Source organism: Dermacentor albipictus, unplaced genomic scaffold (genome assembly GCF_038994185.2).
Source record: "Dermacentor albipictus isolate Rhodes 1998 colony unplaced genomic scaffold, USDA_Dalb.pri_finalv2 scaffold_13, whole genome shotgun sequence".
Lineage (NCBI taxonomy): Eukaryota > Metazoa > Arthropoda > Arachnida > Ixodida > Ixodidae > Dermacentor > Dermacentor albipictus.
The window spans coordinates 14200510-14215905 of record NW_027225567.1 but is presented as its reverse complement, the minus strand read 5'-3'; the positions used below and the strand labels follow the sequence as shown (position 1 = coordinate 14215905).

The window sequence follows — 15396 nt, the reverse complement described above, 5'->3', positions numbered from 1 at the left end:
TAATTCTCATGTAAGCCACATAACATGCTTTCCAAAGCATCCCCTACCTTAACTTAACTTACAGCTGCATCACATGAAGGCACTTTCTAAGAACACACATGCTTCATGATCATTCGCTGTGTTAGTGACTCCCACTGAAGTAGACTGAGAACATATCTGGGCATTACATTCAATAGCTGATGTAAAGTGAAAAGACTGCTGCTTGTAGGTATGAATGAACCAAGTGAATAAGAAATATAAGTTCTCAAACTTCTAGTAGTATGTGTGGCAGCACTTAAGAAGAACATATTGCAACTAAAAATTGCAACACATGATGAAATAACTGAAATAGCTAGGGAGAGTTTAATAGGAGTTTAACAGGAAACTGCAAATTCCCAACATTTCTGAATACTTTTCTTCACATGCACTCACCATATAAGTATGACTTCCCTTAATGCTCGAACCTCTGCCTTAATTTCATAATTCCCCATTCTCGCTGCTTCGCTCATGCTGATTGACATCTAGCACAAAGGTTGGCAAAAGTACCTGAGCATGTGCATGTGTTGTGAGGCAAGCTGCCCACATCTGGTAGCCGCATGCCAATTTCTCAGAGTAGATGAAAGGGAAGCCTTGAGGGTAAACCATAGAGAAGACGGATACCTTGGTTCAATGATAACTGAAAACACCAACATGGAAAATTTGCACAGCCCACAGAATCAGCAGAATTGACATAGTTTGGAAAAACTGAAAAGATGCATTATGATATTTATGTTACACAGGTTCCAGTCAAGTTGAAGATTTTCACTGTCTAGTAAACTTATAAGACAATACATGACCAGCAATACTGTATGGAACCCAAACAATTTTAATAAAGTCACCTAGAAGTCAGGATGGAGAAGTGACTGAATTGAGGACGCTAAAATGGATGAAGTGGAAGCAGATTGTGAAGACAGGTCTTAAAAAATTAACATTCAACACACACTTAAGTTGGCAAAGATTGGACTCAATGTTCAAGAAGAAATTGACTAAGATAATTGATTGGTATACATACATGAGAGAGCAGCAACAATACAGCAGAGATAACTGTCATGCAAGAGGAAAGGATGTCAGTCTAAAAATTAACATTTGATCAGAAGAATGGTTATGCATGGGCTCAGGCTCACGCACAATTCTGTATGGTACGCATGATGTCAGAGCTGCATCGCATAAGGAACTGTGGCCTTACATGCCTTGATTATGAAATGATGTGGGCCAAGAGTGGAACAAGGATAGCATCAAGAGGGGGCCTCCTCCAAAAGGAGAACGGTAGGGAAATGGGGCGAGAGAGATTTTCTACGCAACAGATAGAGAGTCATATGAGTCATAGTCATAGAAACCATGACCTAAGGAGCTGTACAACAAGGTATATAAATTCAAATCTCTATGCAGTTAAGCCTCAGTATAACGAAATTCTCGATATAGCGAAGTATTTAACTTTTCATAACCTCTTCTCCATAGAACACCATGCATTTAGAGCCTCAATATAAAGAAGTGTGTTTGTGTGCAATTTCAATATAACGAAATTTCGCTTCTGCTGCAGAGGAGTTCCAAGACAATCAATGGTAACTTCCGCGGACGCAGATAGTCAAATGATTGAATTACAAGCGACTCCTTGCAACCGCACCTCTCAAACTGCGTGCAGCGCGACAAGAACAACAGCTTGGAGCCGCATTAGGTTCCGTATAAATTAAGTCCAAGTGCGATCAGATCCTATCGCGCCCCGCGCACTTGTGCTTTAGGTGCGAGTGAAAGAGTGCGAGGGTGAGACAACAAAGATGGTGGCTTCGTAAATGCGGCCTTCCCACGCGAGCAATGGCAAAGTGGGGAAGGAAAGCGAGCTCGCGGTAACGCGATCAAGCGCGCGCGAGGGGACGGAGTGGGGGGGTAAGTTGGCGCGCGTCTCAGCCATGACTGCGCGTGGCTGTAAACGCGGCTGAGCGCATACGCAGCCGCGCACCCTGCTCTAGAGGTAATCTGCTGCGTGTGGAAAGAGCGGGCATGCCAAGACGGCGTGGCATCATGTAAGCTGCTTTCCCGCACGTTTAGTATTGAAGGTTGCGCAATCTCGAGTTTTGATGACCCGTTGGAACGAGAAGCAGACGAAGCATTCGCTCCCAGCTGCCGGCGCTTTTCATGATAGCGTCGTCGCTATCACTCCCCTTGAAGTCGCAGTGCGACCGGGCGACGCTTTGGGGGCGGAGTGCACGCAAAAGCATATGGCGTCACTTAATTCGTACGTACCGCTGAAGTGAAGATATCAACGTGGCATGAAACCGTATCATTCATCGCTGACTCCTATATTCGTCAAAATAAAATGTTTTCCCATTCAAACTTGCTTTTTTTTATTGCCCAATAATTCGGAAAATTGCATGGCCCCTTTCTATGCAACAAAAATCGATCGGCGACTGTACTCATTTGCATAACAGATCGAATTTCAATACAAGGAAATTTCTATATAACGAAGCGAATTGCCGATTTTACCAACTTTGTTATATCAAAGTTTAAGTGTATAACGAAATTTCCTGTTCTCTACAAGGGGGCGGCATGTGGGCTTGTTCGTTGATCATCATGGAACAGCATGTAGTGTAGCGCAGCAAAAATAAGAACACAAGAAGAAATGAAACACAGACACAAGCGCCTAATTATGTCTGTGTTTTGCTTTTTCTTGTGTCCTTGTTTTCATTGCATTACACTACATGACATTCAATACTTTCACTGTCACATTCATGAGCACTGAAAACCTAGAATCAACTAATATCTTGCTCGATTTGCCATAATTAAAAAGAAAAATGTGGGTATAGTAGGTCTAATTGAGTTCTGGTGATTTTAGTATCACTGACATATAGCTTTTAAGAATATTTAATCGTTTCTTCTGTTAAGGCAGAGTACATGCTCAACTGCTACAATAAGTGTGAACGTAGTCAAAAACGACATTTTTGGCTCTTGCATCAATTTTATGGCATGTTGCGCGTGATCTAATCAAGTGGTTTCAATTTGACGAAGTTCTCGATTTAACAAATAAAACCTCACATCCCAATAAAATGTATTAACTAGACTTACTGTACTTTATAACCAAAGTACTGTATAACTATAAGCAGCTAAAGCCGCCATGAGTGGCGAGCAGAATTGAAATGAAATTGCTTTAGTCGAAACACGCCGAGCGCTGCTGCTAAAGTACGCGCCACATGCATTTGGCGACTGCGGGAACCGCGGTACCACACGCAGTTATTCAAAGCAGCACATAAAAGTGCCGCGGACTCAAATTGGTTAGTAAATGCATTTGGAACCAGTCTTTCCATTACTCAATTGATATATCAGCCACGCACTCGCATGGCACGGCCACATGGCAAACGCGGCCATGCGGACGCTTCACTATGCATGGATCGGCTGGTTGCAATATTGGGGCACTCTGCGGGTGCATGTTTAAAGCAAGGCGTTTTTTGCCTATCGCATGATCGTTGTGGGTACTCCATGGCTGAGTGTATTGCATGGTACAGAATTAGCCCCAGTACCAAAAGTACACAGGTAGGGTGGTCCGTGTAGATGAAGCGTGAACGCGAGCTCAACATAACCACGTCGTCATTATTCTGTAGCGATTATTTATGCGAAAGCGTCAAATGACCCATTGAGCAAAAAAGCCGGTGTCTGTCGTCTCAGCAAAACAGCACCTCAAATCACATTTGCGACCACGTCACAAGCGCACCTCGACGAAACAGAGCAGGTGAAAGGGTACACCTGCTGTCGCTATAGTGCACCAGGTGTTGCGTGAGGGGAGAGGGCGTTCGTGCTTAGTTCTCAGTTCTTGCGTTGAATGGATGCTTTTAGCGTTTTAAATTCTGCTACTTTGTGCCACTGCCTCCTTCTCCTGAATAAGCTAACTTAATATTGATCCACATGCAATCACTAAAATTCACTGAATGCTTTCTTCATGACTAAACACAATTTTTATGTTAACAACTCCAATTCACAAATCTGTCTTTTGTCACTTCTGGCATGCCACAATGCTGAGTGTTTAGGCCCTTGATTTTTCTCATTTTAGATCTCGCAAAGAACTTAACGTAGGAAACTAAACTTTCTGTTGATGACTGTGTTTTGTCGTGAAACAACCAAACTCTGGCAGGTCCGTTTCTGTTCAAACAGACTAAACAAATGGCCCACTGAGTAAAAAAGGCAGCGTCTGTCGTCTCAGCGAAATGGAACCTCAAATCTCCTTGGCTGTGACCACATTGCGAGCGTGCCTCTACGGAGCAGAGCGGGTGAGGGTACATCTGCCGTCGCTCTAGCGCGCCAAATGTTGCGTGAGGGGAGAGCCACGTCATGCCAGCAAGGATGACGTCATGCCACGTCATCCTTGCTCTCGCAAGCGGGCGCGAAGTCCATATCTCCCCCCACCCACTGGGCTTAGCTGCTGCACATGCCCAGTGGGGCAATGTCTCCACTAATGTCTCTCCGGAGTGCCATCACTAGTTAAAAACCTAACATCAGTACCCTAGCAAAAAAACTGATAGAAATTTCTATAGTGTCTTAGGAATATGTATAGGTTGTACAGGCCCTTCTAAGAGTGATATATATTCCTACCTGCACCCATAGAACTCTTTACCAGACTGGCAGGCAGCAGATAGATCTCACTGTGCTGCCTACAAGCCCAAATAGCATGATGTACGTATCAATCTTTTAAACCCAGATAGAGATCATCATATGACATACAGAAATCTGATTGAGGCACTGATAAAGCATGTTAGAAATAGCACACATGCCGGTGCCCACACGCCTGAAGAGACGTTTTTAAAATGAACTGAATATACAACCCTGAATGCATTGCCTGTCACGTGAACAGATTAACAAACACAGTTGGGATATTGGAGTATCAAATAAAAATGAAGTGTGTAAACTGTGCATTTATCAAAACCTTTTACGGCTTGTATGCAGATATATTATTCTAAACATGTTTCAACAAAAATTAAAGCACACGTTTTCAAAGCACAGCAGCGTTACTTAGCCTATGAAACTACATTGGGGAAGTTGCATGAGAAAAGTATCAGTCCATCTTTGTAGCAGGTGCGCTCCAGTTCTTTTAATACAAAATTACGTTTACAAATTTTGCGAGACAGATGTGCAACATTTAATGCATATCCAAAACAGGATTACTGTCATCATCGTCATCATCATTATACTTATGTCCACTGCAGGATGGAAGCCTCTCCCTGCAATCTCTAATTACCCCTGTCTTGCGCCAACCGATTCCAACTAGCACCCGCAAATTTCCTAATTTTGGCGCATCACCTAGTCTTCTGCCATCCTCTACTGCACTTCCCTTCTCTTGGTACCCATTCTGTCACCCTAATGGTCCAACGGTTATCTAATCTGCGCATTACATGACCTGTCCAGTGCCATTTTTTTCTCTTAATGTCTATTAGAATATAATCTATACCCGTTTGCTCTCTTGTCCAAACTGCTCTCTTTCTGTCTCTTAAAGTCATACTTAGCATTCTTCGTTCCATCCCTCTTTGCACGGCCCTTAACTTGTTCTCAAGCTTCTTTGTCAGTCTCCAAATCTCTGCGCCATATGTCAGCACCCATAAAATGCACTGATTGTATACTTTACTTTTCAATCATAATGGTAAGCTCCCAGTCAGGAGCTCACAATGTCTGCCGTATGCGATCCAGCCCATTTTTATTCTTCTGTGAATTTCCTTCTCATGGTCAGGGTTTCCTGTGATTAGTTGACCTGGGTAGACGTACACCTTCACAGACTCTAGAGGCTGACTAGCGATCTTGAACTCTTGTTCCTTTGCCCGGTTATTTATCATTATCTTTGTCTTCTGCATATTAATCTTCAGCCCCACTCTTACACTCTCCCTGTTAAGGTCCTCAATTATTTGTTGTAACTCGTCCGCAGTGTTCCTGAATAGAACAATGTCATCGGCAAACTGAATGTTGCTTAGGTGTTCGCCGTCGATCCCTACTCCTAAACCTTCCCAGTTTAATAGCTTGAATACTTCTTCCAAGCACGCAGTGAATAGCACTACAGAGATTGTGTCTACTTGTCTGACTCCTTTCTTCATAGGTATCTTCCTACTGTTGTAATAAAGTTTATTTACAAAAGCAAAACAAAGCACTTTCAAGACTGTGGATACTAACTGTAGCTCTAACATGTCCGGCTGAGTTTGTGAATGCCATAAATTAGACTCTACCAACGTGATTTCATTAAAGCTACTTTCTGGGCTAGTTAGTGCATACTTGATTTGAAAATTAAAACAACGCTAATGCATCCATCCACAAAGGAACACGGACAAGACACAAGCAACATGACTACAAACATGACTAGGGTTTATTTTACACTCCACTATCTAAAGAATAAGCAAGCAACTTTAGCCACATTTAAACAAACACATAAGAGGAAGAACACAGACTGAAGTACCAACTTCACCATGCCAATTTGTGCTCACAGATGCTGTATAGAACACCAGGTCTAATTGGCATATGCTTTTATAATATTACAACTTCATATGAAGCTATTTTCTGTAGACTATGCATTTTTGCATTCATCCCAAAAGTGTTGTGATATGTGACAGAACACAAGTTAGCTTGTGCAAAAAGAACAAACTGGCATGGCACACTGACAGGAAGCAAGGAAACAGGACAAGCATCGCTATTGGTACAAGATCTACAGCAATATAGCAGAACATGACAATACAGCAATATTATTTAAGCAAAAGTGAGTACAGATCTGAGAACTTATTCAAGTAAGAACATGGATTTACCATTTTTAAAACCACATAATCATGAACAAAAACAGCTAAACTTCAGTGCACATATTGCAAAATCAGAAGACACAATTCTTCACTGGGTGCTAGTTCAACCACCGCACCTCGATATGTGTAAAAGTAGTTTAACCTGTGTAGCCTTCAGCATGCGAAAGCAAAGAAGACTATCAGAACAGGCTTCATATATAGTGTTTGGAATCTTTGATTCAAACCGTAATACACTGTTAAAATAAAATTTCAGAGTTTGCTTGTTTCATTCAGAAAAAAGATAGTGTCTTAGTCATGCTGCCACAGTTAACGGATAAACTTGCACCGGCTACATTGAGTCAAAGGAGTAATTAAAGTGAGGCAGACAGATGCATGGTGTGAAAATGATGCTGTTGTATCAAGTAGCATAACTGCGAACTTAACATTCAGCTGCTTTCCATGCCTCTGCATACAGACTGAGAAGCTTTACCTCTTCACCATCTGCTAGTGAAGCACTGTTTGTTCATGTGATCACCCACTCAAGGCAGTCACATGGTTAAGTAGAGCCCTTCACTACATGTAAGGACACCGACCTGAAACTGTGCATAAGTCCTGTAAATATTGTCATTTTTTGGCTACTGCAGCTGTTCATCAGCAGCTGCATCACTACTGCCAACATGCAGACCATGCAATTCCCCAAGCACTTAATCAACAAGAGTACAATAATGAAGAGTGGCAAATTGGGCTAGCTGGTTCATTTGGAAAACAAGAAGCTAATGCAAGAAAAAATAAACACTCTAGAATTTTGATGGCTCTGGTTTGGTTAATATATTCAAACTTCAAAAAGCTGATTATTACAGAATGCCATAAAGTGTGGTGCACTGTTACCAACTGTTTTTTTTTAAGCTATAACCTGTTATTACCAGACATTCATGTACCATGGCTGAAGACATACTGTTCATCGTTGCCATGTCTTGAGCATCGGAATTAGTCTCTTTCATAAAGGTTTCATATTATCCATTCAAAAATATTGTTGTCTATTTCTATAAACACATAAAGGCATATAACTTCACTGGGTGTTACGTAAACTAGTGGCTCCTCTCTTCTCACGCAGACTGAAAGGTGCTTTGCATGGAGAATTTCAGCAGGAAATAGTTTCTTGCATTTCAGAATTATACAAGAATTCACTCCAGTAAGAATTCTACAAATGAGAGAAAACGCACTTGAGAAGCTGACAAATGCACTGTTTTTAGTCTTTATAGTTCAAGTGTACTGGAGAGAGTGGAATGTTTGTTGGTTGATGACCATTCGCTAATATTCAGTGACACTTGTTGAGTCACAGCCACGGTTGTGGACTACAGCCTGTTTTTCACTTTCATCCAAGTTCAGACACAGCTTTCCAGTGCTTAACAAAACTGTCTGCTGACCAGCTCTCCTCTCCTGTACACCAAAAAAACTCACTGCTTCTGGTGAAAGATTTAAACTAGCTTTAGCTGCCTATAACTTTCGAGCAAGTACATAACATTCCAATATTTGTAAAGGAACATCATTAGCTCCGCTGACCGATTTCACAAGAAGTTCATTTCCGCCTTCAAATAAATGAAGAATGCGACCAATGAGGTCCTAGTTTAGCCGCACATTTAGGAAGATGCAGGATTTGGTGTACATTGTATGTCATTGCACCCAATCCAAACAAAGACTGTGCTCTCACAACAAACTCCGAGAGAAGATCAGATGATCTCATTATGGTCATCTGAAGTGACGGTGTCTAGTAGAAGTATATAGACACCCTCCACAAGCAAACTGGAATGTCTGACATACTTATCTGGCAAAAAGCCATGAAGGCATGGTAATGAATAATGAAGAACCCACCACTTCCATTCACTAGCTCTCCAGATTGTGAAGTCTAACAATCTTTGGGGTGTACGTGTGAACCGATTCGGTGGCTTGATTGCCAATAACCTCCCGTTCAAAGAGGCTAAACTTTGTTGTGAACCAATCTAAACAGCTTTTCTCTTTTAAATGTGATCACATTTTTATTCTTTTTAAGCTGTTGTATGGTGTATATTTGTTCCAACAATCTTTCCCTTCTGAATCCTGGGCTTCATATTTGACTTATATGCATTGTCTTTTCTGATAATATAAATGCATTATTTCTGACTCATTTTTTGGGCAAATGAGGAAGCTTGCTTCTCCTTGAAGCACATTACACCTATACAACACACATAGATACTGATAGACTACAGAGCTGGCAAACTGATATGAATACACTATTACACTAATAAAAAGAATACACTAGTAGAGTTGTACAAGCAGAATAGCACAGATACGTCCAGAATAGAACTAAAAGTAATTTTATCAGTGTATCAGTTGTATCATTTCATAATGCAATAGAAACAAACTGCTATAATTTTTATTAGGTTGCCCTATCAGATTTTTCGCTAGTGATCTTTCAGTGTAAATGCATATCAACTTTTTGACTAATGCTAATAACTGAACACATGGCTTTTTTTGCTGCAAGTTTTCTTGGACTCCTGCTTCCCTTAAACTTATGCTGTATAATATGCTTGCAAGATAAAAACTGGAGTATGCTTCATCAATCCGGGATACACCGACAAAACACACAACTCTCATATTTAGTTGAAGCCATACAAAACCAACCTGTACATTTTATTGTAGCTGCTTATTCCCATACTGCAAGCATATCAACAATTACAACTTGCCTTGATTGGCCAGGCTTGTCAACAAAAAAAAACTTACCCATTTATTTCACAAATTCTCTATTGAAATATATGTTATTACCTCCTTGTATCTCATTGAGAATGAACTACAACCTCAAGGTACAGGTGCCAACTTGCCAAACCAATCTTTACTATCCCTGTAAAAGGCAGCCTCAGAACACACACACGCACACACATACACACACATATATATCAATGAGCTACAAGGAGGTAATAAAAACATGTTTCAATTGAGAATTTGTGAAATAAACAGGCAAGTTTTCTTGTTGCCTAGCCAATCAAGGCAACTTTTAATTGTTGATATGCTTGTGGCATGGGAATAAGCAGCTACAATAAAATGTACAGGTTGGTTTTTTATGGCTTCAACTAAATATGAGAGTTGTGTTTTTTGTAGGTATATCCAGGATTGATGAAGCATACTCCAGTTTTGATCTTACAAGCATATTACACAGTATAAGTTTAAGCAGGAGTCCCAAGAAAACTTGCAGCGCAAAAAGCCATGTGTTCAGTTATTAGCATTACTCAGAAAGTTGATATGCATTTGCATTGAAAGATTATTAGTAATATGATTACCTATGTACAAGGTGCTTAATAAGAACAGAGTGTTTAATTTTGTAGGTAAATGTGTTAAAAGGACTAGTCATGATGTGAAAATCTCTTCAGTTCACTCTTACCACCATTTTACCTTTCAACGCACGCACGCACGCACGTACACACACACACACACACACACACACACACATACATAAGATAGAAAATTGGGCAAGTTGTTGAAGCTTCATGGCAGCTACTGCATGACAGATGCCGTCAAAAGTAATGAATGGGACAGGATACAGCACTATCAAATGAAGTTTATTGAAAGAAAACAACCAATATATAACACACATCACGTGACCAACACCCGGCCCCCTAGCATATGCAGATACATACCAAAACAACCTTCACATCTCCGAATGCACATGTTTTGACGGCAACACACATGTCACGGCTGATTAATCAATGTAAAAAAACAATTACTAAGGCACAATGCAACTCAGTGGCTTTACTTAAGATCTAACACGGCAACCTCGCTATCTCACAGCGAGATGGATGACTGGCTAACACATAGTGAGCCTTTCTTTCTAATGTGATAAGCCTCCATTAATACATGTGAGAGCTTTTCACAGTGTGTGAACAGCAGAATAGTACTTTCAAAAACTGGATGACGCCCAATGCTGCAACAATGCACAGAAAGGTGTGGATGCGCAAAAACCCTTCAAAAAACTATGGTACTTCCTTAGTCGAATGTTTAAGCACCTTCCAGTCTGACTGATATATATTTTGTAGGCTTCAAGAAAAAGGAATCGAATAAACAACATTTCGTGTGCAAGAGACAAACTGTATGCTGCATTTCACTTTGCAGTCCTCCCTGCTCAGACACCCGTTGTGAAGAATGTGCTTGTTTATTGCTTCACATATTCCCTTCAGCTTATCTTTAAATTAAAACCCAATCCTCTCCTGGAACTTAGAAGCCACCTTTTTCTGCCTGTGCGACAATTAATAGAGGGGATAATGGCAACTTTGTTCCGCTCTTGCTCCTTAAGCTTCTACCATCCTGGTCGCACCTTAAGTTCCTTAATTAACGTGCTTCAAGATAAAAAAACCACTGAAACTGAATAACCTGCCTCATTAAGCCTTGTCACCAGATTTCTTACACTTTCAAGGATAAGGTGAGGATAGCTCTTGGTTGAGGCATCTCCAATTGCGTGAGTGTCAATACTGTACTTAATAAGTTTTGAATGGCTAGACCTATAATCAAGAAGGAGCTTAGAAGTTCTCAACTGATATCCCCAGCATACGTGATCTCACATAAAAGTAAGCCTGCCATAAGAAGTTGCAGCACATTTTTTTTTCTGGAACTTCTAAAGTGAAGTTGAAACCTTGCTATTGTTCTCTAAATAGCTTCAGTACTTCGATTACAGCTCTGTGAAAGTTATCATTTGCTCATGAAAAACAAATAATCATCCATGTATCTGAAAATTTTAAGAGCAAGCCCACTCAGGTTTTGATTATCTTCTGGTCAACATAACTTAAAATATTACTGAGCACTGGTGCAACACCGGAACCTATGCAGATGCCAGCATTCTGGACACATATTTTACTTTCCCACCAGACCAAAATTGACCTTAAATAGAAATCAAGAAGCTCCAGAAAGTTTGCAACAAGAATTTTACACCTTTCAGCAAATTCCAGCTAACCTGTTTGCTTGTGTATGCAGTCCTTAACAAACTGCAAGAGACGCGCCTGCGGTAAAGAATTGTATAAATCTTCTGCATCTATACTAAAGCCTGCCCATTTTCCCAGATTATGCTTCTGCAGGAAGTGTACAACAGTCTGAGAGCTGGCAGCAAGGAATTGGTCGTTGATTCCCAGCCTGTCAAGGTGTGTCTGCAGAAATTCTGAAACATGAAGCCATGATTTATATTCCGACACAATGGTTCTGAAATGGATTCCCTAAGCTTGTGTGTTTTGCACTGAAGAAGGCGCATAAAAGAAAACCTTTTTCCACCTTAACATCATTTGAGACTGTTGTCAAACCAAACTGATTCAACTTCGTGACAGCTCAACATTTTATGTCAGCTATATTGGTATAAATTTCATTAAAATTGATGTCAGTGGCTGACACACCCTCCTCCGGAAAAGTGCTTTCCAACATGACAACACAATGCCCTTTTTTGTCTCCAAGAAACCTCCAAGTTTCTGCCCCATACGTTAGCTCAGATAGAAGGCAATGATTCTATGCTTGATTGTACAAAATTATATATATATATATATATATATATATATATATATATATATATATATATATATATATATATATATATATATAATTTCTGACCAAAAGAATTAATTTTAGACCTTATACATCTTGTTTTTACTGCTGTACATGTCCCTCACCTCCATCCAGGTTCCCAACATTTATATCTAAAAAGCTTGTCTATCACCACATACAGGGTCTGTCCTGGAAGTAATGTCAGTAAATTTATTGTGATGTGACTGTATGTCAGAACGGTCTAACTGGTTGAAACTAGTAGTGACGGAATCTAGCTAAGCAGCGGTCCGTCAGTCAGTGTGCTCCGAACATCGAAGAGTGTCGGACGGGCCCGTCCGTGAGCTGTTTTTTATTCTTGTGCAAGTGAAAATGCAGCGCTCATTAGAACAAAGATTTGCGATCAAGTTTTCTGTGAAACTTGGTAATACCGCTGCGGAAACTGTTACTATGCTCAAGACTGCTTATAAAGAACATGCCTGGTCAGATCGGCAAGTGTTTCGGTGGCACAAGGCCTTTCGGAAGGCCGGAAAGAGGGCGACGACAAGGACTGCGCTGGATGGCCATCCACGACCACTACGACTGACAATGTAACACGAGCGAGAGAACTGTTGAACTCAGACCAACAATTAAGTGTTCGTTTAATGGTCGATATGTTAAACGTTTCGAAAACTCAAGTTCACGAAATTCTTACAAACAATTTCGGCATGCGGAAGGCGTGCACAAAAATGGTTCAAAAAGTGCTCACTGACAATGAAAAGTCACGCCGCGTTGAAACATGCCAAGAAAATCTCAACATGTGCAAACATGAGCGAAAATTTTTTGACAACGTCATTACAGAAGATGAGACTTGGGTATCTGAATATGACCTGGAGACCAAAAGGCAATCATCTGAGTGGCACACACACTCGTCCCCTCCCCAGAAGAAAGCCAGGATGAGCAAATCAAAGATCAAGATTATGCTCATTGTTTTTTCTTGACATCCACGGACTGGTTCATCATGAGTTTGAAGAACCTGGAACCACTGTGAACTCCAAATTTTATGTGGATGTCCTTGAAAGACTGAAACGCAGGGTTCAACATATCCGGCCGGACATTGCACACAACTGGAAGTTGCACCACAATAATGTGCTGGCCCACAGTGCCTTCAGCGTCATTGACTACCTGGTTAATGCAGTGGGGCCAACGATTCCCCAGCTCCCGTACAGCTCGGGCTTGGCTCCCCCCTGACTTTTTTTCTGTTTCCATGCCTCAAAACACCCCTGAAAGGCAATCATTTTGGGACAGCGGACGTGTTTAAAGCAGCTAGCACCACAGCATTAAAGGCCATTCCGGAGGAGGACTACCGCAACGCATTCGAGAGCTGGAAGTCTCGCTGGAGCCGATGTATTGACGCACAAGGAGAGTATTTTGAAGGTTTTAAAACTTTTTGTAACAACAAATTCAATAAATGATTTTTAATCGCCTTACTGACATTACTCTCAGGACAGACCCTGTACATGCACCTTGAAGGTATGTATGTGGAAAGCATTTCAACCTCTGCTTGCTTTTCTGGCATGGAATAAAACGGCCTTTGTCCCTAAACCACTTACTTTTAAACTATTCCGTTTGGTTGATTTTTCTAACTTCTGCAGAGTTGCATTCACAACTTTCATAGTTAACCGGCTCCGTTTTCATTCTTGCTTCCTAAAATATGCCCTCCTATCATGCATAATTTGGAAGGCCTTCCGTATTGTATTTCAAGACTATCAGTGCAATGTTGCATGAAGAAACCTATTCTTGGAGTGAATTATTGTTCAGCTTGATATCATGATAGTGCTGCATGGTTGTTATTTAACTCTGCAAGAGAATGGTCCTGCCATCCTACCAAGAGTGCATTTCATGGGTATTACTCTCTTTCTTTTGACATTAGTTTATGAGGCTCACAGATATGTATCTGTGTCAACAATAACAATTGACAACTAATTTTGTGCAACATGCACTACATTTAATCAGATAAAAGTTGCATGTTTTGTCTCTTGGACCAGTCTGCTCAGTGGTAGGAGGTCGAGACCACAAATGAGAATGGCTGGCCAAGATCTGTGGTGTATGTCCCGTGTTATGCATCTGACAAGATTTCATGGTGGCAAGAAGACATGTCGGACCTGATGTGATCTTTATAATTATTGTGCACAGAGTTATCAGCATGATAATATCCTTAATGCTATAACGAGTACCTCCAGCAAGCAGTCTATATGCTTATGCCTTTTTGTCGCTTATGGCAACAAAATCCAACATCCTTTGAAACATGCTCACTTGCTGTCTGATGCACAAAATGAAGATCGCTGCCTTCTCTAAATTTATTAGCAACAAGAAAGCCACTCTGGAAGCAATTATATACATACACAGCAACACACACTAAAACCTACAAAAGGGAGAAAAAACACAAACTAGGCTAACAATAAAAGAAACCTGACACCCAACAAGTGTTACATGCATGTTACTCAAGTATGCACATTCAACCTGAGTTAGAGAGATAGATGGTCGACTCCCGCAATCCTGTGCATGCATGTGGATATGTTAAGCCTCAGCTACTCTTTCTATATCATAACTGTCCCCATGTTTGTGAAATCTGGTGTACAACTGCAAGAACAATGATGGCTTGACAGGTGGTTTACCTTTCAGTGAGTTCTATAAGGAGGATGCATCAACTCTTCCAGCCAATGTACACATTACCACATGAAAGCAGCAGCTTATAAACAGCACAACACCATACAGCACAAATTATATATTCGCCACGTGTTATTAAACTTACATCATTAAAGTACATTAGAATTGGTGCGCTAAGGCTGGTGCACAATATATGCATATACTTTAAACAATCATAAATAATGCAGGAGCTTGGAATATGATTGGCTATTCTCGGAACTGCTTTGATAATACAAAAGTCAAGGCTTTGTTTTTGGCATCACCCACTCCAATTCGTTTTCTTTCTTTTTCCAATTGAAGCATTGGCAAGGTTTGTGCCATGCGCTTCGACCGTGATTTTTTCTTGTTCGCGCACGGCCATGACCATAATACAAGAAAATCGCCCCAGTAACGCAGTGGTCCCTGC

At 40.8% G+C, this 15396-nt stretch overlaps 1 protein-coding gene across 2 annotated transcripts in view; it reads right to left on the bottom strand.

The window, feature by feature from the left end:
* The window catches only part of LOC139051622 (uncharacterized), a 290263-nt gene that overhangs the window by 225960 nt on the left and 48907 nt on the right, over positions 1-15396 (bottom strand). The gene's annotated exons all lie outside the window — the stretch shown is intronic.